Here is a 22,983-nt window from a genome sequence, read left to right on the forward strand (position 1 = left end):
TATATGATCCTATCACCTCAATGAAGCTGAATATACTAATCATTGTTGATATGCATGTTGGGGTAGTGGAATTGTGAACGGGATTCAATGAGTTCAAGAAGGATATGAAAGTAATGAGAAGTGAAAATTTATATTTAGGTTCTGCAAAAAATTAATATTCAAAAGGCCTTTTTGAAAATAGAATTATCACAAGGAGAAAATTACAAAGCTTCTTGTTTCCGCCCAAAAGCCCCATATTTACAGTTTTCTGCTTTTGCATAAAAACAGAAAAAATCTTCCTACAGTTACATTTTGCTGCTGCAAACTGGATTAAAGACTGTTTTTGGGAGGCTCATGGAGAGCTTAGACAGCTGGTTCCTCGTCACCTCGTCTTTTAATTATTGCCAGAAGCTGTAGAAAAATCTGCACTTAAATTTTACTAATGTTATCAAAGTATCTGATGTTTTGATATGTTGAAAACAATGCAATTTTTTTAACATACATTGTCAATTCATGTTATAATGTTTAAAGAAGCTATTGGATATAATTAATTGGAGTCCGTAGAACAAAAGTTAAATCTCCATCAAAACAACTTCAGGCAAAGCCCAAAAAATTGCAAAAAGCAGTAGTTATTTATATGAACAAAAACTCACTGATATACTTTAGATGACAAAATCAAAATCTAGGAAATATTTCAGAACTTACAGAACAGCTGCTATTAAAAGAGATCAAGTAATGCAACGGCCTCTAGAGACGAATGGCTCTCTGATTGTTGCTGATGGAACAGAAATTAGTGGCACATCCTCTCCATTTGAGGCTTCTCCGAAATCCTGAGACCTAATAATTTCACTCAAGTTATCAGGTAGTTTAGCTTCACCTTCCAAGTATTTTATTACGACAGACATGCTCGGCCTAGCTGCAGCCACGGCATGTGAGCAAAGCAACCCCAGCTTCAACACCAACTCAGCTTCCTCAACCACATACTCAGTTCCCAGACTTTGATCAATGGCCTCAATAATGTTTCCCCTTTCCAAGCACTCAAACACCCAGTCGATCAAAATTATCTTCTCGGGAGAGGTTCGGGGCTCCACTGTTCTTCTACCACAGACAACCTCTAGCATAAATGTCCCAAATGCAAACATATCAGTGTTCGTATTTGCTTTTCCGGTACGGGCCAGCTCAGGTGCAATTTAGCCGAGAGTACCGGCCACATGGGAGGTTTGAGGATCAGTTCCATGCTCACATAATTTGGCAAGCCCAAAATCTCCCAATCTTGCATTGAAGTGACTGTCTATCAAGACATTGCTGGCCTTGATATCTCTATGAATGACAACCTGTACCCATTGGTGGTGCAAATAAAAGAGGCCTGATGCTACATCTTTGATGATCTGAAATCTTTGCATCCCATTTAGCATTCCCCTGCGCTGGCCATAAAGAAACTTGTCAAGACTTCCATTAGGCATGTAATCATAAACCAAGAGGAGTTCTTGCTTATGCCTGGAATACCCAAGGAGGCGAACTAAGTTTGGGTGACGCAGGCAGCCTATGGTTGCAATTTCTGCTACAAATTCCCTCATTCCTTGTCTTGAATCGTGGGCAACTCTTTTGACAGCAAACTGTGTATTCAATGTTGGTAGCACACCTCGGTAAACTGTACCAAAGCCTCCCCCGCCAAGAAGTTTTCTCTCTTCGAAACCCTCTGTGGCAATAGAGAGATCTTTATAACTGAATCTGTGAGGGCCATATTGGACCTCCCAATCCTCCAGCACGTCAATAAACTTTTTCCTTGAGATTAGAAGACCACCAGCTAGTGAGACTAGGAGGAGTACAAGAAATAAAATGAATGGAAACAAAACTTCCAGTACTGCGTTCGGTTCTCTGTCTATTTCTTGTGAAGGCTGGGGGATCTTAGGAATGCGAGATAGGTCAATCTGTTCAGCTTCACCATTCATCTTAAAACTCCAAGCTAGTATGTAATAATCAGATGCAGTAAGCCTGCCTGTGGAGGTCGAAAAGCCTACATACATGTTGTCAAGTATGACTGGTGAAAGATCTCGCCTCAACGATATGAGTGGGAGGTCAGGCTTGGTTACATTAATAGGAGAAAGGGTAACATTAATTTGCTTTTCTAGTCCATTATATTCCACCCAAACCTGCATTGGGTCACCGTTTTTGAGTTTTAGATCTTTGAAGGTACCATTTTTACCTGCAGGAAAGTAACCTGCACTAGCTGATATGATTGATTTCAAGCCATTAATATCGATGCCAACATGGTTGTTGTCTCTATCATCGAATTCAACGTCTTTGAAGGTGTCTATCTCAACAGCAACAATATGATTTGAACTACTCCCCGTGTTGATATCATTAAAGAGCCCAAGATATCCAGCAGGCCGAGCACCCCTGAACTCTTTGGAAGGTGAAATAACAAAGGCCATTCCATGGCCATCTGAACTTGGGTACTTCTGTACAATCTCAAAGATGAAAGTAGTAGAGAAGGAGATGACCCTACCGTTGTTTGTGGAGTTCTTGAATTGGATGGCATCGTTGTAGAAAGCGTGGCCCGTCTGTCGTGAACTAGTACTATTGGTTAGCATCAATAGGCCTGTTAGTATATACTTGTTCATTAGAATAGCTTTAGCTTTATAATTATTAATTGTATAGCTTTACTTCATACTTTCGGTGTAATTGTTAATTGTATACCTTTACTTTATGCTTTCGGTGGTAGTGGGTCTTTTGGTATCCAATGCCCATATTTCTCTCTATAAAGAGAGACTTCATTCTCTTTGTAAATGATAACAAAAATATAGAAACATTTCAGAGTCTCTCTCTCGCTCTCTAGCTTCTCTCACTCTCTCAAACTAATCTTTCATGGTATCAGAGCCCAGTGTTACATTTCTGGCAATTTTTTAGTCCCGTATACAGTGGCACACTACATCAAACTGTTCGAAATTTTCTCCTGATTCCAACGGCACCAAGCCCGTTCTCAGAAACCCTAACACGCGCTCCCACGCGCCGCCCTTATCCTCTGCGCGTCAACACTTCCGCCACCACTCTCACACGCGCCCACACGCGCCATCTGCTGTAGCTCACTTCCGCCACGCGCCCACACGCGCCCACACGTCCGCGGCTCCCATACGCCGCGCCTGCTACCGTACGCGTCTCGTGCGCCGCTTCGCTAGTGTGCACCCGCGTGCGCCAAACTAGCTAACGTGCGCCGCGCCTGCGCCTGTCTGCTACCGTGCGCCGTCGCCTACCTGCTAACGTGCTCCTCCCTGCACTCTGCTAACGTGCGCCGCTGACATCACTGCTGACATCATCTCTGTCCAGCATACCTTTCCTTGCTATTTTCGACCTTCCGGACTCACTGGTACACTCTGTTTTACCTAATTTTGCTCCTACGGGTCTATTCCTATTACTTTAACCCTACTCAACTAGTATTATGGATCGTCATGATGCCTCCCATCCCATTTCCGTCATTTTAAATGGTTCAAACTATGTTCTGTGGGCCCAAGCCATGTCCTCTTTCCTCAAAGGCAAGAAGCTCTGGCGAATTGTCACCGGGGATGTGGCTAAACCAGTAAAAGACAGTGCCACTACTGAAACTCCTGTTCATACTGCTACATATGAAGACCGACTTGAGGAATGGGACAGTAAGAATTACCAAATCATTACCTGGTTTCGTAATACCTCTGTTACCTCTATCAGTCTTCAATTTGGCCGCTTTCAGCTTGACTCTGTAACTACTCCTGCGAAAGACATCTGGGATTTTTTGAAAGAACGATACCAGACTACTGGTCTTGCCCATCAATATCAACTTCAGAACTAACTTCACCGCATGCGCCAAGAATCCACTCAGTCCATTAATGACTTCCTTTCTCAAATATACTCTGTTTGGGATCAGCTTGCTCTTTCAGAACCAGCCTGGCATGACCCCGAAGATGCCGTTTTATTTACTATCCATCGCAACCAGCAAAGGTTGGTGCAATTTCTCATGGCTCTTACCCCCTCTTTTGAGCCCGTACGTGCCTCTCTGCTTCATCGCCATCCCTTGCCCACTCTTGAACAAGCTATTTCTGAGTTGCTATCAGAGGAGACTCGTCTAGGTACTCTTCAAACTCATCATGTGGACTCTGTTCTTGCCACTCCTCCGTCCCGGCCATCATTTACCCAGCGGACCACTGCTTGCCTCTATTGTCAGAATCGGGGCCTTCCTTCAACCCATCTCCTGGTCAATTGCCCCGTCAGATCCTGCCGCTACTGCAACAAACTTGGTCCTGGTCATCTGCAACAGGATTGTTTTCGCAATCCATCCCGCTGATCCTCCAATAGCCACTCCTCTCGCGGTGGCTCTTCCCGGGGAAGCTTTCATCGTTCCGGCAACCAGTCTCATCACACTGCTACTTCTGCTTCCGGGAATCAGTCTTATCACACTGCTGCTGCTGCTTCTGGGAATCAGTCTCATCACACTGACACTGCCACCTCTGCAGGGTTCTCTGAGTCACCTGCTCCATCTACCCCTCGCTTTTCTCCAACGGATGTAGAGGCCATGCTCAAACAACTTCTCTCCTCATCTGGTACACCTCCTCCTACTGCTTTGTCTGTAATCCCAGGTAACTCTTCTTGGTATTTTGACTCTGCCTGTTGTAATCATATGACCTCCAGTTCTACTATCTTTTCTTCCTTATCTTCATCTCTTCATATTCCCTCAATACATACTGCTGATGGTTCCCTCATGTCTGTTCGTCATGTTGGTACTGTTTCCACCTCTTCTTTATCTATACCTCACGTTTATCATATCCCTGCTCTTACCTTAAACCTTATTTCCATTGGTCAATTATGTGAACTTGGTCTAACTGTCACATTTTCTGCTACTGATTGTTTGGTACAGGACCCTCAGACGGGACAGACTATTGGGATCGGCCGTAAGCGTGGACGTCTCTATGAACTCATTCACCTTCATGTTCCTGCCTCTCCTCAGATTGCTGCTCCTACATCTACTTCCTCATTATCTCCCTTTCATCTTTGGCATTGTCGCTTAGGGCATATTTCTGTTACTCGCTTAAGGTCTTTGGTTTCTAGTGGACAGTTGGGTCATGTAATTCCCGATAATTTCGATTGTATACCCTGTCAACTTGCCAAACAACCTGCTTTATCATTTAATAAAAGTACTTCTGTTTCTCTTGCCCCTTTTGATCTTATACATTCGGATATTTGGGGGCCCTCCCCTACTACTACTATGGGGGGATCCCGCTATTTTGTTGTTTTTATTGATGATTTTTCCCGGTTTACTTGGCTTTTTCTCATGAAAAATAGGTCTGAACTTAAACACATTTATTATCGATTTGCACAAATGGTTCACACCCAATTCTCCAAAGCCATCAAAATTTTTCGCTCTGACAATGCTATGGAATATCGGGATTCAGATTTCCTTTCCTTTCTTCAGCATCATGGTACACTGCCTCATCGTTCCTGTGCTGGCACGTCCCAGCAAAATGGCCGCGCTGAACGGAAACATAGGCATATTCTTGACACTACTCGCGCTCTCCTTCTCTCTTCTTCCTGCCCTGAAAACTTTTGGGGAGAAGCTGCCCTCACTGCTGTTTACACTATCAACTGTGCTCCTACCCCTGCCATCCATAATCAAACTCCCTTTGAACGTCTGCATGGCACTCCCCCTCCTTACGCCAATCTTCGGGTTTTTGGCTCTGCCTGTTTTGTTCTACTTCAATCCCATGAACACACCAAGCTTGAACCTCGCTCTCGTCTTTGTTGCTTTCTTGGGTATGACATTGAACATAAAGGCTTTCGCTGTTGGGATCCTCTCTCTAAACGTCTTCGTATCTCCCGCCATGTCGTTTTCTGGGAACACCAAATGTTTTCCTCGCTCTCCTCCTTTCACTTACCCGGACTTTCTACTACTGCACTGTTTACTAATCCTTCCATTGATCTTTTCTCTGCTGATTTTGATACAGGTTCCTCCTCCATCGAGACGCCCTTGCTCACCCCTGATCCTGTCCAGCCTGCTCTACCTGAAGGTCTACCTCTTGTTGCCACACCTCCTTCTCCACCGGCTCTTCCTCCCACCGATCCTCCTACGGGTCGACCACGCCGGGTAACTCAACCTCCTATCCATCTTCGTGATTATATTGTTGGATCTGCTGCCTTCTCTACTTATGAACCTACCTCCTATCGTGAGGCTTGTACTAATCCTCTTTGGCAGCAAGCTATGACTGATGAACTCTATGCCTTGGACAAAGCTCATACTTGGGATCTTATTGATCTTCCTCCTGGCAAGACTGCGATTGGCTGCAAATGGGTTTACAAAATCAAAACACATTCTGATGGCTTTATTGAACGCTACAAAGCTCGTCTTGTTGCCAAGGGTTTCAACCAAGAATATGGCATTGATTATGAGGAGACATTCTCTCTTGTTGCTCGGCTTACCTTTGTTCGCAGTTTACTTGCTGTTGCTACTGCTCGCCACTGGGGGCTCTTTCAGATGGATGTCAAAAATGCTTTCCTCAATGGTCATCTTCTTGAGGAGGTCTACATGCAACCTCCACCTGGGTCCACTTTTCAACCTCATCAGGTTTGCAAACTACAGCGTGCTCTCTATGGTCTCAAGCAAGCGTCTCGTGCTTGGTTTGCTAAGTTCAGTTCTACCATTCATGACTTCGAATTCACCTCTAGCTCCTATGACTCTGCTCTTTTTATACGGACTACTTCTCATGGTACTACTCTTCTTCTTCTGTATGTGGATGATATGATTATCACTGGTAATGATACAGCTGGTATTCTCCACCTCAAACAATTTCTCCACCAACAGTTTGAGAAGAAGGACCTTGGTACTCTTAACTACTTCTTAGGCCTTGAAGTCTCTCATGATTCTACTGGTTCCTATTTGTCCCAGGCCAAATATGCATCCGATCTTCTGGCTCGTGCTGGTCTTACTGATTGCAAAACTGCCTCTACTCCGGTTGAAAGATTAGTTTGAGAGAGTGAGAGAAGCTAGAGAGCGAGAGAGAGACTCTGAAATGTTTCTATATTTTTGTTATCATTTACAAAGAGAATGAAGTCTCTCTTTATAGAGAGAAATATGGGCATTGGATACCAAAAGACCCACTACCACCGAAAGCATAAAGTAAAGCTATACAATTAACAATTACACCGAAAGTATAAAGTAAAGCTATACAATTAATAATTATAAAGCTAAAGCTATTCTAATGAACAAGTATATACTAACAGCCCCCCGCAAACTCAAGGAGGGAAAGCATCAACCAAGTTGAGTTTGGAAACAAGATCAATGAAGCGGCCAGGAGGATGAGCCTTAGTGAAGATATCAACGGGTTGATCGACTGAAGCAATAGGAAGAAGATGAACAGTGCCACAGGTAACATGCTGGCGAATGAAATGACAATCAATCTCAATATGTTTGGTGCGATCATGAAAAACATCATTGTGAGCAATCTGAATGGCACTCTGATTGTCACAGTAGAGAGGGGTAGGAGCAGATGAAGAAACACCCATATTAGCAAGGAGCCAGCGAAGCCAGAGAAGTTCCTGAGTAGTATCAGCAAGAGCTCGGTATTCTGCTTCGGTGCTAGAGCGGGCAGTGAGAGATTGTTTTTTGCTACGCCAAGCAAGAAGAGAATCCCCTAAGAAGAAACAGAATCCCGTGGTGGAGCGTCGATCCGTAGGATCCCCAGCCCAATCAGCATCGGAAAAGGCACGTAGGTCAAGAGAGGAAGAAGCCGAGAAGTGAAGACCATGGAACATAGTGCCTTTAAGGTAGCGAAGGATGCGGAGTAGAGCAGTATAGTGGGGAGTGCGAGGAGCCGACATGTACTGACTGACAATGTGAACAGCATAGGCAATGTCAGGACAAGTGACTGTGAGATAGACAAGACTGCCGACGAGCTGGCGATAAAGAGTAGCATCAGAGAGAATCAATCTTTGCAGTTCCATCCAGCTTCATTGTGGACCCATTAAAGATGAAATCATCCAAAGGACTACTGGAATATGCAAATTTTAAAAGGAGAAATACCGCCATGATCATGTAAGACATGACTAGCTTATCTTACAAATGCAATAGTTAGTAGTTACAGAAATTGAACTCGAGTCTCCTCATACCCTAACTTTATCCACATGCAATTTTACATGGTGAGAAGCAAGTGTTGAATGGGATCCACCTCACTCAATTTACAACTGACATATAGATATTCCATCAATTGAACAGGCAAATTTCACGTGGTGAGAAGCAACTGTTCAATGGGATCCACCTCATGACATTGACAACCCACTACCCCATTACGAGGTATAATTGATTATGTTGCTCTTGACTGGAGTTGGTGCAGCTCGCCTTCTTGGTGAGGAAAAAATAAAACAAGGGGAAAGAGGTGAGAGTAATTATGCAAACCCATATAAAGAATGTAATGTGACTGACACTGCATATTCTAAACATATAAAAAAAATTAAATAAACAAAATTATTGGTCTGTATTATTTTCCAGAAAACAGGAAGAAAATGACCCACAAGTTCTTTATTCCTTCAATGAGGACAATACATGGATGGTAGTAGTGTGGTTGAAGCATAGCTATCGTAATGTGGGTCAGCTAGCCAAATGAATTAAAAAAGAGAGAAAAGAGGTGTGAAAGAGAAAATGGAAGAACCAAAAGTTCTTTATCCCTTCATTCAACCACATGTTAATTCCCATACAGTCCATCTTCTTCTCTTCATTTTTGAGAGAAGCGGTGGGGTCCATTTTGTTTGTATTTAACAAAAAATGTGAATGTCGTTTCTCAATTTTATTTTTTTATTTATATTTTTTTTGCAATGTTTGTTAAAGAAGTTAAATAGTCTATTTCTATTTGATTTGAGAATTTTGTCAAATACTTGGCATGTTACACTACAGTGTTTTTGTGTCTATACCAACCATACTTTGGCATGTTACATGAAAAATAATATGTATTTCTGACTCTCAAGTATGTCGTGTCCTTTGATTCCATTAAATTGTGTGAAAGAACAGATTCGTAAGTAGTTGGAGACAGAGACACCACAACAAATGGCACTTTTTACCAACCAAATTTTTTGATCGCTAGATTAGTCGTTGAATAATTGTCAAGAAAGGTAATTGGCAACTAAACCTTAGACAATAAAACAAATAAATGAAGAGATGCTGGAAGAAATAGATCCATGATTAAACATACTTGCTTAACATCGATCTGAACAAGTTCGTGTCAGTCAAAGGGGCTGTTCAACATGCTCGAATGAATCAAAAAAGGCAAAAAAACAAAAACCCACATAAAAAATAGATATATAGTTTCTTTTTCTTTTTTTTTTAATATTTATTTTGCGCTCAATATAAAAAAATCACTGCAAATTGAGCTAGTGCCAATCTAAGGGGTAGCTAAGCAAGCTATAATTGATCAAACAAACGAAATAACAAATACCCGGATCATAAAAAATAGGTAATTTGATGATAATACCGTGGATTCATTGTGACAATGACGACAATCGAAGACCTCGTTGCAGCAGGGAGCTCTGATCTTGCATCTTCTATAATGCTTGCAGCTGTAGAAAAATCAAATAATCATCAAATAGAGATCAACCCACCAAACAAAAAGTAGAAGATAATATTTAAAAAAATAAATAAACAGAGAGATGGAGATACCCATAACCCATCTTCCCAAAATCAAGGCTTTCATTAACAGAGACAACAAAAGAAACAACTTTTGTGAAAAAATAGCAGGTATGTGCGATCTGAATAAGGCGCAAATGGGTGTTTTGCAAACTAAGAATGCAGACATCCGGTTATGCCTCTGTAAACGGTGCAAGCATCCATTCATTCTTCTGCAAGCGGTGCACCAAACAAGGATCTAGCACCAAAAAAACCCATAAATATTATCAGAAAATGCTGGCTGGGGCTGTTTTTCAATTATCTGGCTAAATCTTGAATCTGGAACTAGAGTGAAATCTTGATTCTATTAAGAATAAGCGTAATTTTCATTCTTTATAAAAAAAAAAAAAAAAAAAAAAAAAAAGCGCACCCATGAAAAAGTCTTTTATAAAAATGATCATGAAAGATTTGTAACCTTTGAATTATACTTAGAATAAAATATCACAAATTACTCAAGATAATCTAAGGGTCACAAATATTTCATAATCATTTTCATGAAAAAAATTTCATGATCCCTAATATTTCTAAAAAAAAAAAAAAAAACGTAGAGAAGTAGGGAATGGTGGGTGAAAAGTAAAAAAGATATATTGATAAATTTTGATCGACGTGATTTAAATAAATATATATATAAAAAAATATATTTTTTTAATGCATGTCAAACACTTATTTAATATCCATACGTACTAGGATAATTAATGATATATTTTTTATAAAATATTATTAAAAAGTATCATTAATTATTAATTTTTAATAACAGTTTAAAAATTGTATCATAAAAAATGTCATTAATTATAAATTTTAGTGACAGTTTGAAAAATTTCTCACAAAAAATATTATTAATTATAAGTTTTAGCGATAATTTATAAAAATTATGACAAAAGAAAATCACTAATTGTTAATTTTTAGCGATACGTATAAAAAATTATCACAAAAAAATTATTTTTAGAGACGATTTTATTAGGATTTGATGAGAATTAAGTCTAACTATTAAGACCTATTGATAATTTACCCAATAAATTACATGTTCTTTCAATTATTTTTATTGAAACCCATTTCAATCATTGGTTCGTTAATTTCATATAAATCAAAACCCTACACTATAAAAGAAAAAACCTAGAGCTAAAGTGAAATGGGAAAATAGAGAAAGGGAGATAGAAAAACATAGATAGAAAGGGAAAGAGATATAGCAACAGAAATATATACAAGAAGAGAAAAACCTCAATGTTATAACGAGGTGAGCAACAGTGGCGATGGCGGTGGCGGTGTGAGACGGTGAAAGATCCACAGTGAGCGATGGGGGGGAAGTAAAGTGATAATGAGTTAGTAAGAGAGAAACAAGGAGAGCGAGAGTCTTGTTTTTGTTTAGATTAGAGATTGAAAAAAGCAAATATGAAAAAAAATAATAAAATAAAACATAAGTAGCGAATTGTCTCCAAATTTGAAAAAGTTTCTACTAAAAAATTTGCTATTATTGCCAATCAATCTGAATTTTAGTCGCTTATTGTGGCACTTTTGGCGACTACAGATATTTTGGTTACCAAAAAGAAATATTCACCGACCAAATTTTTGGTCACCAAATACAAAAGTAAAATTCATGCTTTTTATTTAGTGACTAAATTATTTTAATAGATAAAATTTACTTTACAGTGACTAATAGTTTTTTGGTCACTGAAAATGAATATTTGCTGATCAAAATTTTGGTCGCTAAAATTAATAGCAAACATTATGCTAGCTTTTTGGCAACAAAATTTATTTTTGTAGGCAAAAACTGATACACCACGACTAAAATAAATTTTAGTAGCCTAAAACATGAATTAATGTTGACCAAAATAATTTTTAGTCGCCTATTGTGAAATGTTTAATGACTAAATTTTTTTTAGTCGCCAATAATTAATATACAGGTATTAAAAAAAATTTAGTAGCTAAAACCACTTTCAAGGTCGACCAATGTAATTTTTAGTTGCTTGTTCTATAACTTTTAGAGACTAAATTTCTTTTACTGGTCAAATTTAATTTCCAAAAATGTAAATTGTTGTACTGATAAACTAGCAGTCTGTAAATTGTTTGAAAATTTGAATGAAAATGACCTACAAGTTCCTTATTTCTTTAATGCGGACATCACATGGATAGTAGTGTGATTGAAGCATAGCTGTCATACTGTGAGTCAGCTAGCCCAATGAATAAAAAAGAGAGAAAAAAGGTGTGAAAGAGAAAATCCTTTCATTCACACCATGAACCACATGTCAATTCCAATACAGTACATCTTCTCTTCATTTTTTATCTTTTTTATTTTTTTCAATTCTAGTTAAAGATGTTAAATAGTCTATTTCTATTTGATTTGAGAATTTCGTCGAACACTCGGCATGTTACACTATTGTTTTTTTTCGTGCGTCTAACAAACACTTGGCATGTTACATGAAAAATAATATGTATTTCTGACTCTAGGCATGTGATGTTCCTTGAATACATTGAATTGTGTGAAAGAACAGATTGAATATATTAGTGAGCAGTTGGAGAGAGAAAAGAAGCATAACCATTTTAGAACCCTTGGGACCTACTTGTTGAAAAATTAAATAAAAAATGTGACCCGCGTTTAGTGGCGTAGTCAGGAATTTGATGGAAAGGGAGCACAAATTAATTATAACATCAGTATGTTTAGTTTGAGTTTTTTAGATTAAATTTTTTGAGAATTGAGTTTTTTGATTTTCATATTTTTTTATTTTTAGTGAATATTTTTAAATTTTTAAATTTTTTTTTTATTTTTTTAGATGCACTTTACTCAGATATATTTAAAAAGTAAAAAATTTGTGAAAAAATATTTTAAAAAATTAATAAATACATAAAAATACAAATAATGTACAGAATTTTCATATATATTTTTTGTATTTTTGGTATTTAGTGAATTTTTAAAAGGTTTTTTCACAAATTTTTTACTTTTTAGGTATATTTATGTTAGATATGTCTAAAAAATAAAAAAAAATTGCTTAAAATATTAAAAAAATTCAGTAAAAAAAACGAAAAACAAGAAAGTAGAATTTTCTGAAAAGTATTTTTGGAAAACTCTAACCAAGCAAATTATTTTATTTTATTTTTATAATAAACAACAATGAGATATTACTAAACTTAAATATTAAGAGTCCATTTAGATAAATGTGAATTTTAAATTATAGGATTTGAGATTAAATTTTATATAAATATTGGGGAGTAACTATTTATATGTAGATTGGAAAATTAAAAAAGAAGATAAGTTGAGATAGAAATAATATATTTTAGTAGAGAAATTCTATAAAACATACCATAAAAAAGAGTGTCTATCATATGTCGTAATTATGATCTTCGTGGTCTTTAGTTATGACACATTATAGTGCTAGATATAATTTAGTTATAACTTCTTGTGGTTGTTATTTTGGCTATTACTATATATCAAGTAATAGTTAGTTATGACTCATTTTGATATTAGTTATGACCACTTGTAATTTTTATTTTTTTTTATAATTGAAGATGTGCTACTTGATTATAATTTAGATAGTGGTCATTTAGTTATGAATGGAAAAAAACATATGGAAGATAAACTCTACATGTCAAATGTACATAACAATTCGATAAATTTCATATATCTTCATTGAGGTTAATTATGTTTGCATGTCAATAATTATAGATATCACCATTATATTGAAATTTTTATAAATAATAATATAACTTATTATAGTCTCTTTACTTTCAATCAAAATATCCATTATTGTTCTCATAACTTTAAAAATGTTATTGATATTTCACTTTAAATAATATTTTTATAAATTTTTTTATTCAAAATATTTTCTTTATGTTTGAAAAAAAAAAAAAAAAATCCAAAAACCCAGGGGGGCACGTGACCCCCCTGGCCCTTGAATGCCTCCGCCCCTGCCTGCATTTAGACTAAGAGCATCTCCAATGCACTAGGCATATAAGAGCATCTCCAACCCACTAGGCATATAATGTTTGTTAGTTAAAATGCCTAATATAACTCATTTTTTTCAACTCCAATGCACTAGGCATATGATTAGGCATTTTAGCTCAACTCATATTCACTAGCTACATGTAGCTAGCTTTCAAGGTTAGGCAAAATGAGTTTAATCATTAGGATCATTTCCCTCCATCTTTGTTGCTGATGTGGCATTTTATAAAATTAATAGTATTTAGATGAATAGCTAAAATAAAGAGCATGGTTGGAGTAGAAACATGAAATAGTTGATAGGCAAAATAAAATATATACTTTATAGTAATATTTAGATAGGTAAAATTAGGGCTGAGCAAGAAATCCGTAAAATCCGTAATCCGATCTAGTCCAGTCCAATCCGATAGGTTTGGATTGGTTTTTTGAATCCGTGGTTCGGTTCCGGATTGAAGAATTAAAAATCTGTAGTCCACGGATTGGTTCCGAGTTGAACCCCACGGTTCCAGATTAGAACCGATCCGGACCGTATACAAATAGTCTATATTTTTATTATACATCCTCCCCCATAGTATCTTCTCTTATTCTATATAAAATCTAAACTCAAACCTAAACCTCGTATAATATCTTCTTTTATTACTTTAGCTTTTTAGTTTTTAGTTTTAATTTGTAATGGTTTAAATACTTATGGTGAAACCAGTTTTTTTATGATTGTTTAAATTCTAGAACATTATGTCGCTATTATAGAAAAATATGTTGCTATTGTAGAACTAATATAGTGCTATGTTTATATTTTTATAAAATTAAAGTGTTTTATATATATATATATATATTTGTTATTTAATTATGTGAATCCGTGGTCCTAAACCGATCCAATCCGTGTTGAAATGGATTGGTTCGGATTGGTTCCAAGATTTAAACGGATTGGATTGGTTCCGATTTTTCAGGAACCGTAAATTACGGATTGGTCCTGGTTTTATCCCAATTCGGTCCAATCCGAACAATGCTCACCCCTAGGTAAAATGCCTATTACCGTTGGAGATGCTCTAATACTTGTTAGTTAAAATACCTAGTGTGATTCACTTTTTTCAATTCCAATGCACTAGGCATATAATTAGATATTTTAGCTCAATTTATATGCACTAGCTACATGTAGCTAGCCTTCAACGCTAGGCAAAATGTATTCAATCATTAGGATCATTTCCCTCCATCTTTGTTGTTGACTTGACATTTTATAAAATTAATAGTATTTGGATAAATAGGTAAAATAAAGAGCATTGTTGGAGTAAAAACATAAAACAGTTGATAGGCAAAAAAAAATATATACTTTATAGTAATATTTAGATGGGTAAAATGCCTATTACAGTTGGAGATGCTCTAAAATGGTACCGGAAGTTTCCTCATGAGCTTCGACGAGACTTACACGCTTCCATGGCGTGGCAAATGTGTGTGGATAAAAATAAGCTATAGTCATGACTTGATAAAAAAAGACTTTCAAGGGGACAGTGGTTTGGTTTGCATTTGTAAGATAAGCAAGTCATGAGGACTTAAAAGACTTCCAAAGGAGACAATAGTTCATTTTTATGTTAACATCTGGAAGATAAGCCAGTCATGACTTGCATGACCATGATCGTGGGGTTATTTATCCTTGTGAAATTTGTATATTCCAGTAGTCCTCTGGATGATTTCATGTTTGATGGACACGCACTGAAGCTGGGTGGAACTGCAAAGCTTGATTCCCATGGCCTATTCACGCTAATCACTACTGCAACGATAGGAATTGGCCAAGCTTTCTGCAACGTTCCCCTCCAATTCAAGAACTCCACAAACGACGGTAGTGTCATCTCCTTCTCTACCACTTTCATCTTTGCAATTGTACAGGAGTACCCAGGACTTGGTGACCATGGATTGGCCTTTGTTGTTTCACCTTCCATAGAGCTCCAAGGAGCTCTACCTTTCCAATATCTTGGGATCTTCAATAATACCAACACTGGGCTTAGTTCAAATCATATTGTTGCTGTTGAGCTAGACACCGTCCAAGACTTCGAATTCGAGGACATAGATGACAACCATGTCGGCATCGATATTAACAGCTTGGTGTCAATCAAGTCTGCTAGTGCAGGTTACTTTCCTACACGTGAAAATGATACCTTTAAGGATCTAAACCTCAAAAGCGGTGACCCAATGCAGGTTTGGGTGGAATATAATGGAGTGGACAAGCAGCTTAACGTTACCCTTTCTCCAATTAATGTATCCAAGCCTGACCTCCCACTCTTATCGTTGACGCAAGATCTTTCACCAGTCCTGCATGAATACATGTATGTAGGCTTTTCAACCTCCACAAGCTTACTTGCCTCATCTCATTACATACTAGGTTGGAGTTTTAAAATGAATGGTCAAGCAGAACCAATTGACTTGTCTCGCCTTCCCAAGATCCCCGGGACACCACAAGTGAAAGAAAATAACACGAGAATACCACAAGTGAAACAAAATAAAAGGAGAATACCACAAGTGAAAGAAAATAAAAACAGAATGTTGGCATTAGCAATTGTTGCTCCCTTCATAGGACTTCTTGTACTCCTAGTCCTCACCTTTGGTGCTCTGCTAATCATGAGAAAGAAAAAGTTCACAAACAAGCTGGAGGATTGGGAGTTCCAGTACGGCCCTCATAAATTCAGTCATAAGATTCTATTCATGGCGACAAAGGGCTTCAAAGAGAGAGAACTTCTTGGCAGGGGAGGCTTTGGTAAGGTGTACAGGGGTGTGCTACCAACGTCGAATATGCAGGTTGCTGTCAAAAGAGTTGCCCACAATTCGAGACAAGGAATGAAGGAATTTGTAGCAGAAATTGCAACCATAGGCCGGCTGCGCCACCCAAACTTAGTGCGTCTCCTTGGCTATTGCCGGCATGAGCAAGAACTCCTCTTGGTTTATGATTTCATGCCAATGGAAGTCTTGACAAGTTTCTTTATGGCCAACCCAAGGGGATGCTAAATTGGATGCAAAGATTTAAGATCATCAAAGATGTAGCATCAGGCCTCTTCTATTTGCACCACCAATGGGTACAGGTTGTCATTCATAGAGATATCAAGGCCAGCAATATCTTGATAGACAATGACTTCAATGCAAGATTAGGGGATTTTGGGCTTGCCAAATTATGTGACCATGGAACCGATCCTCAAACGTCCCATGTAGCCGGTACTCTTGGCTATATTGCACCTGAGTTGGCTCGTACTGGAAAAGCAAATACAAGCACTGATCTGTTTGCATTTGGGACATTTATGCTAGAGGTTGTCTGCGGTAGAAGGCCGGTGGAACACCAGGCTTCTCCCGAGAAGATAATTTTGATAGATTGGGTGTTTGAGTGCTTGGAAATGGGAAGCATTCTTTAGGCCATTGATCAATGTCTGGGAACTGAGTTTGTGGTTGAGGAAGCTGAGTTGGTATTGAAGCTTGGGTTGCTTTGCTCACATGCCATATCTGCAGCTAGGCCAAGCATGTCTGATGTGGTAAAATGCATGGAAGGTGAAGCTCAACTGCCTGATAGCTTGAGTGATATTATTAAGTCTCGGGATTTCGGTAAAGCCTCAAATAGACAGAACCTGAGTGCGACACTAATTTCTGTTCCATCATTGACAATCACGGAGCCATTCGTCTCTAGAGGCCGTTGAATTACTTGATCTCTTTTAATAGCAGCTGCTCTGTAAGTTCTGAACTATTACCTTGATTTTGATTTAATCAGCAAGTCTTTGTTCATATAATTAAGTATACAAACTCTGCCTTTTGCAATTTTCATTCACTTTCATATCCTTCTTGAACTCAGTGAATTCCATTCATGCTTTCACTACCCTAACATGAATATCCATCAATGAAGTGTGGGGATGTAAAAAGCTGTTTAAAATTAGATATTCAATGCTATTGGTTGCAGGCTGGTGAATATTCAGGAAATTGCAAATGTGAAAGTTCCCAAAATCTATTATATACTCTGCCTCTCTTTATAAAATCAAAAGCCAAACTATCTGTGATGAACATTGGTTGTTATCTTTGATTGCCTTCATTTGTTATCAATGGTTTTATACATATTGGATGTACTCACAAAGCTACTGAACTAAAATATTTGTTTGTCATTATTGAACACCATGTTGAAGTAAAGTTAATGAATCAGAGATAATAATGTATTAATTAATCATTCAATATTTTTCTCAAAATTTGACTGAAAAGATAGAAACAAAAAACAAGAATCATCGTATGAACATTTTACAAAATCTCACAAACGATGGCATCCAACGAGGTGCCATTTTGACAATCGAGTTATCCATTAACTCGGCAATCAAAGTCGCATCTTCAGTTGGCAGATCAAGCTGTTCCACCATCTCACCAGAAATTGACAATGTCATGTCTGCATCAAGATCAAACACGAACTCAATTTTCGTCACCTGACCATACATGTAAGCAATACAAATCAAGATCAAACATAATCGTGATCACTTCGGGTAGGACTCATGTGAATTGTGAGATTATACAAATCTTGAACGGGCCCCATATGAAAATGAGCTGAAATACATATTTTCAATGGTTAGACTTGTAACATTTGAGGTCCAAAATGTTGGCTATGTTATTATCATCCCATGTGAGTGGCTAACCCACCTTAGAGAGAGTGGGGTGGTTGGAGACCACTTTAGAGAGAGTGGGAGTGGCACCTCCCCACTAACCAATCCACTCACCATTGCTGTCCAGCTACCTTCCCTCATGATATGTATAAATAGAGGTTGAGAGGGGAGTAGACATGAGTGAGAACAAAGAGAGAAGAGAGTGAGAGATGTGAGGTGGAGAGACCGTCTCTCTCGGTGTGAGAGAGGGAGACGGGTGAGTGGGTGAGTGAGGAGAGTGTGAGCTCCTCCCCTATTATAATCTTTCTGTAATCTCTCCATTGTTATAGTGATAACCGGTTACTCTCCCGTGGACGTAGGCTTTAAGGCCGAACCACGTTAAATATGGTGTCTCCTTCTGTGTGGGTGTGTTTTTCTACTTGGTATAATTTCTGGAAGGTCTTGGGCGGGATCCCCGATCCTAACAAGTGGTATCAGAGCCTCGTTGGTGGCGTTTCGGAACAAAAACAGCGTGTTGTTTGAAACTGCCCAGAAATTACGTTGCTCGAAATCCGATTTTGAGCATACCAGGAGCAAGGGCTCGACGAGAGGAGTCCAGAAACATAAAGCAGACACCCAGAGGAGTCCCCACGCGCTCTCACGCGCCGCCTGAAGAAGGCGCGTGAATCCCAGTCGCTGCACGCGCCCCACGCGCCGTGCAGAGAGTCGGCGCGTCATCTCACTCGCGTGTACGCGCCCCACGCGCGGCGGAAGGAAGAAGGTAAGTGGGGGAGGCGCGTGTAAGGCACGCGCATGCCGCGTCAGCGTGCCACGTCGGCAACACGTGGCGACACGTCAGCAAAGGGATGCCACGTGTCTGCCCCGTCAGCCAGAGGCAGGGAGGGATCCAGTGCTTCGCGGCTACGGTGTAGCCGCAGATCTGAGGTGTACAAAATGTTTTGGCTAGATCGAAGCCATTTGGAGTCCGTTTTTGGTGATCCAATAGTGGTTTCCGACTATTTGGAGTATTCCGGACACATCCGTACGGTCAGATTTTGGAGACGGAGTTTCTGTAAAAGGAAGGCAGATTAAAGTGGCAGACGGCGTCAGGGGCAGTGTACGGAATATTCTGTTGGTACACGAAATATTCCCTGAACTTCTGAAAATTGTAATTTGGCCCAGAATTTTCAGAAAATTGTGGTGTGGCCCAGCTTTCGGGGATAATTTTCAGTGAGGTCCCCGGAAATGCAACGAAGGTTGGTTCTAGCTAAACGGACCGCTCCGGACGCAACCGCGAGGATAGAATAGTGAAATTCTGAACGGTTTGGAAAGATTATCAAAACATGGGTGTTTGTCATCTTCAATACTCGAAGGAAGGTTGCCGAATATTATGGAATGTTGCGGATTCACTGAAGAGGTTAGAATGGGCAGATTCTGACCAGATTGGACAACCAGACACAGATTGAGATAGATCATTGAAGACCAGAGGAGATCAGGCTTGATCAAATGGCAGATCGAGGGAGATCAGGATTGGTCAGGGGCGATCAGAGGATTGCAGACATGATTATCTCAAAGGTCTAGGAAAGTTCTGTCAAAAAGACACTGTCTAAGGAGACTGGTTCTTAAGTGGGACCGGTTGTGACCCCACCAGTCTTTCCTGGGAACTTTCCTAGTTGTTGAGGTGATCGGAGGATCTGGTTCAATCAAAAGAGAAGACCATTCATCGACGGATAGATGATTTGGCAACTAGTACAGGCTCAGGGAAATACTGTGGCTGTTGGAGCTACTGTATACGAGTAGGTACTAATGGTATGTGGACATGTAGAACAATAGTTGCAGAGGAACATACTAAGCGCAGAAGTACAATTGCAGACGTGCAACAGTGCAAGGGTACGCTAGAGTGTCGTACAGAGGCGCGAGAAGAGTGTGTAGCAACGGGTTGTTGACAGTTCACAGGAACTTCCAGACAGAGAAATTGAGACGAGTAAAACGCAAGAGTGCGCGCCAAGGAGCGGCAAGTCTTATTTCTCTATGGTGGTTTCTTTAGTTCCATGGCAGCAGATGATAGAGTTGATGCAGATCTCTCAAGCAAGCTTGACGCAGGGAGACCAGAAGCCATGGGTGCGAGCACTATGCACGGAGTTGCATAGTGGTAACTTGTACAAAGCGGTGGAAGTTGTCTTGGCAGAAGAGCTAACTGTCAAACATCAGTACGGACGTACAAGTGAGACAGAACCGAACATCAGGGATTGCAGCACAGTCAACGGGCGTATGAGATCGCTGGGAAGTTTTTCTGAAGTGCAGAAAGCAAAGGCTGGTTGTTCAAGAATAAGCTCCGAGCAAGGAAAATTGAGGATGTTGATGTGTCAAACTCTGAAGTTTTCTAGTTGCTCCAGTGTTCATCATGCAAGGAGTTGCACGGTAATGCAAGGAGTTGCACGGTAATGCAAGGGTATCCCGAGCAGGGGGTGCAGGACATCCAATCAGGGGGTGTCAAGATATCTTGGTTGCGCAAGTTCAAGCATAGCAAGTGAAGACATCCGAGACAGGAAGCGTAGAAGAGATCTGAGGGAGATAGGAGCAGAGGCTCTCTCCAAATCAGAGAGTGGTATGAGTTGAGTTGAGGATGTAGGATTCCCTCCTCTTCTTGTATCTCTGGTGTATTATCTTTAGCTTCAGGGGATGTAGCGTCTCAATGAGGAGATGAAGATTCTGTTGAAATTTGGGCGTGACAAGATTAGCAGCAGTGTGTGCAGTTTATCACCTCACATGGGTTGAGGGGGTGATTTGTTGGCTATGTTATTATCATCCCATGTGAGTGGCTAACCCACCTTAGAGAGAGTGGGGTGGTTGGAGACCACTTTAGAGAGAGTGGGAGTGGCACCTCCCCACTAACCAATCCACTCACCATTGCTGTCCAGCTACCTTCCCTCATGATATGTATAAATAGAGGTTGAGAGGGGAGTAGACATGAGTGAGAACCAAGAGAGAAGAGAGTGAGAGATGTGAGGTGGAGAGACCGTCTCTCTCGGTGTGAGAGAGGGAGACGGGTGAGTGGGTGAGTGAGGAGAGTGTGAGCTCCTCCCCTATTATAATCTTTCTGTAATCTCTCCATTGTTATAGTGATAACTGGTTACTCTCCCGTGGACGTAGGCTTTAAGGCCGAACCACGTTAAATATTGTGTTCTCTGTGTGTGTGAGATAATTCTCCGGGTGTCTTTGCTCCTAACACAAAAAAGAGAAGAGCATAAAACTAGTTGTGGCAACTCACCAAACAAGTTTTTTGCCCAAGAAAAAAAAAAAAAACAGAAAACTTGTTCTCTTTTATGAAAACGAAAAAACAAGAAACTTGCAACAATGTCAAGCAACCCTCTAAAAACCATTTGTTAATTGTTTGTTGCCAATCTATTGTTTATAGAAGCCAGAAGGAAAGAATAGAAGAAAGGGAGATGGAAATATATATATTAAAAAATTAATTATATTTTCTAAATATAATTTTATATTATTTATAACACGATTTCACAAAACAACAATCATATTAGTTTGGTAGCAATATTATTAATTTTGCTGAACTATTTTGTTAAAAAGAGAATTGCATTAAATTAGTTGGAATTTGGGATGGTAATATTACACAAAGCTTACCTTGCTAAGGGCAACACTTGTGCAGTTATTTGCTTATATCACTTTCTTGTGGCAAACATTATCTAAATGGAGTTGCTTTTCTAAAACAAGATCCTCAAATTAACCTCAAGATATAATGAGTAACGTTTGGTTGTAAATTGAGACAAAAGTCGAGTTATATATAAGAAGAGCTGACTCCTTTGCTTGACTAAGATCCATCAAACCATCTTCTCTTCTCTGTAGCCTAATCATGAAGATTTTATCATTTCCTTCATTCATCTTTGTTTTGACCATGTTTCAAACTTTGGTTTCGATTGATTTACTAACATAAACATGTTACGAACTTACGAGGCATATCCAAGTAATGAGCTTTGTCTCTCAATTATAAAATCCGACCATGGAAGCAAAAATGCAAATTAACAAGGGCTAAGTCTCATTTTGTTTTCTTAAACTTCAGGACTGAGTTTATTAAATCCAATCCAAAGTTGCATCGAAAGGTAAAAGCTGCCTTAACTAAGTGTAAGGAAATGTACATTCCAGTTGTGAGAGATTGGTTCCTAAAAATTATTCAAGCCATAAATCGAAAAAATTGCAAAGCTACTGCCAATGCATTTGACAAAGCTAGTCGTTGGAGGTGGAGGTGTAGACTAGGTTTGAAAAATATACTAGACAAAGTGTCACCAAATATTACAAAATACATTTGGGATCAAAGCAACATTGTTACAGATTACATGGAAGTAAGCTATGCTGTTTTATTGCAATGGATGTTGTAAAGAATTCACTTTGAAATAATAATAAAACAAAAACTATTAAGTGTTGCATCATTCTCATTGTTCACTTGATTATGGATATAAAAGTTTCAAATTGATTTACTTTTATAAAATGCAAATCCATATATAAATGTTATGATGAAATTAGAGTAAATGGAAGGATAATTTTTTGAAGAAGAAATTGTTTTGGAAAAACTTAAAGATGACATGTCCAAAATTACCTAATGACATGAAGAAGGTATAAATAATTAGGGGAAATTACAACAACAATGACAAAAAAAAATCTCAAGTTTGACCCTTATAATAAATTTAGAATTTTTAATTTTACTATTTAAATCCTAATTTTTTGATTTGTTTTCAATCTAAATTATCTGATTATTTTCATTATGTAAAACTAATGAAAAAGTGTATATATAT

General features: G+C 38.8%; 2 pseudogenes across 2 annotated transcripts; one reads left to right on the forward strand and one right to left on the reverse strand.

Annotated features, from left to right (window-relative positions):
* Window positions 1-592: 592 nt before the first annotated feature.
* LOC114310596 (putative L-type lectin-domain containing receptor kinase V.1) lies at window positions 593-2,624 on the reverse strand (annotated as a pseudogene). Its single transcript, XR_014341733.1, has one exon. The product of XR_014341733.1 is annotated as a putative L-type lectin-domain containing receptor kinase V.1 (transcript).
* A 12,495-nt stretch (window positions 2,625-15,119) lies between these two features.
* Window positions 15,120-17,430, forward strand: LOC145800987 (L-type lectin-domain containing receptor kinase V.9 pseudogene; annotated as a pseudogene). Its single transcript, XR_014341732.1, has one exon. The product of XR_014341732.1 is annotated as an L-type lectin-domain containing receptor kinase V.9 pseudogene (transcript).
* The last annotated feature ends 5,553 nt before the right edge of the window (window positions 17,431-22,983 follow it).

This window comes from Camellia sinensis, chromosome 10 (assembly GCF_055761805.1).
Source record: "Camellia sinensis isolate YWXY chromosome 10, ASM5576180v1, whole genome shotgun sequence".
NCBI lineage: Eukaryota > Viridiplantae > Streptophyta > Magnoliopsida > Ericales > Theaceae > Camellia > Camellia sinensis.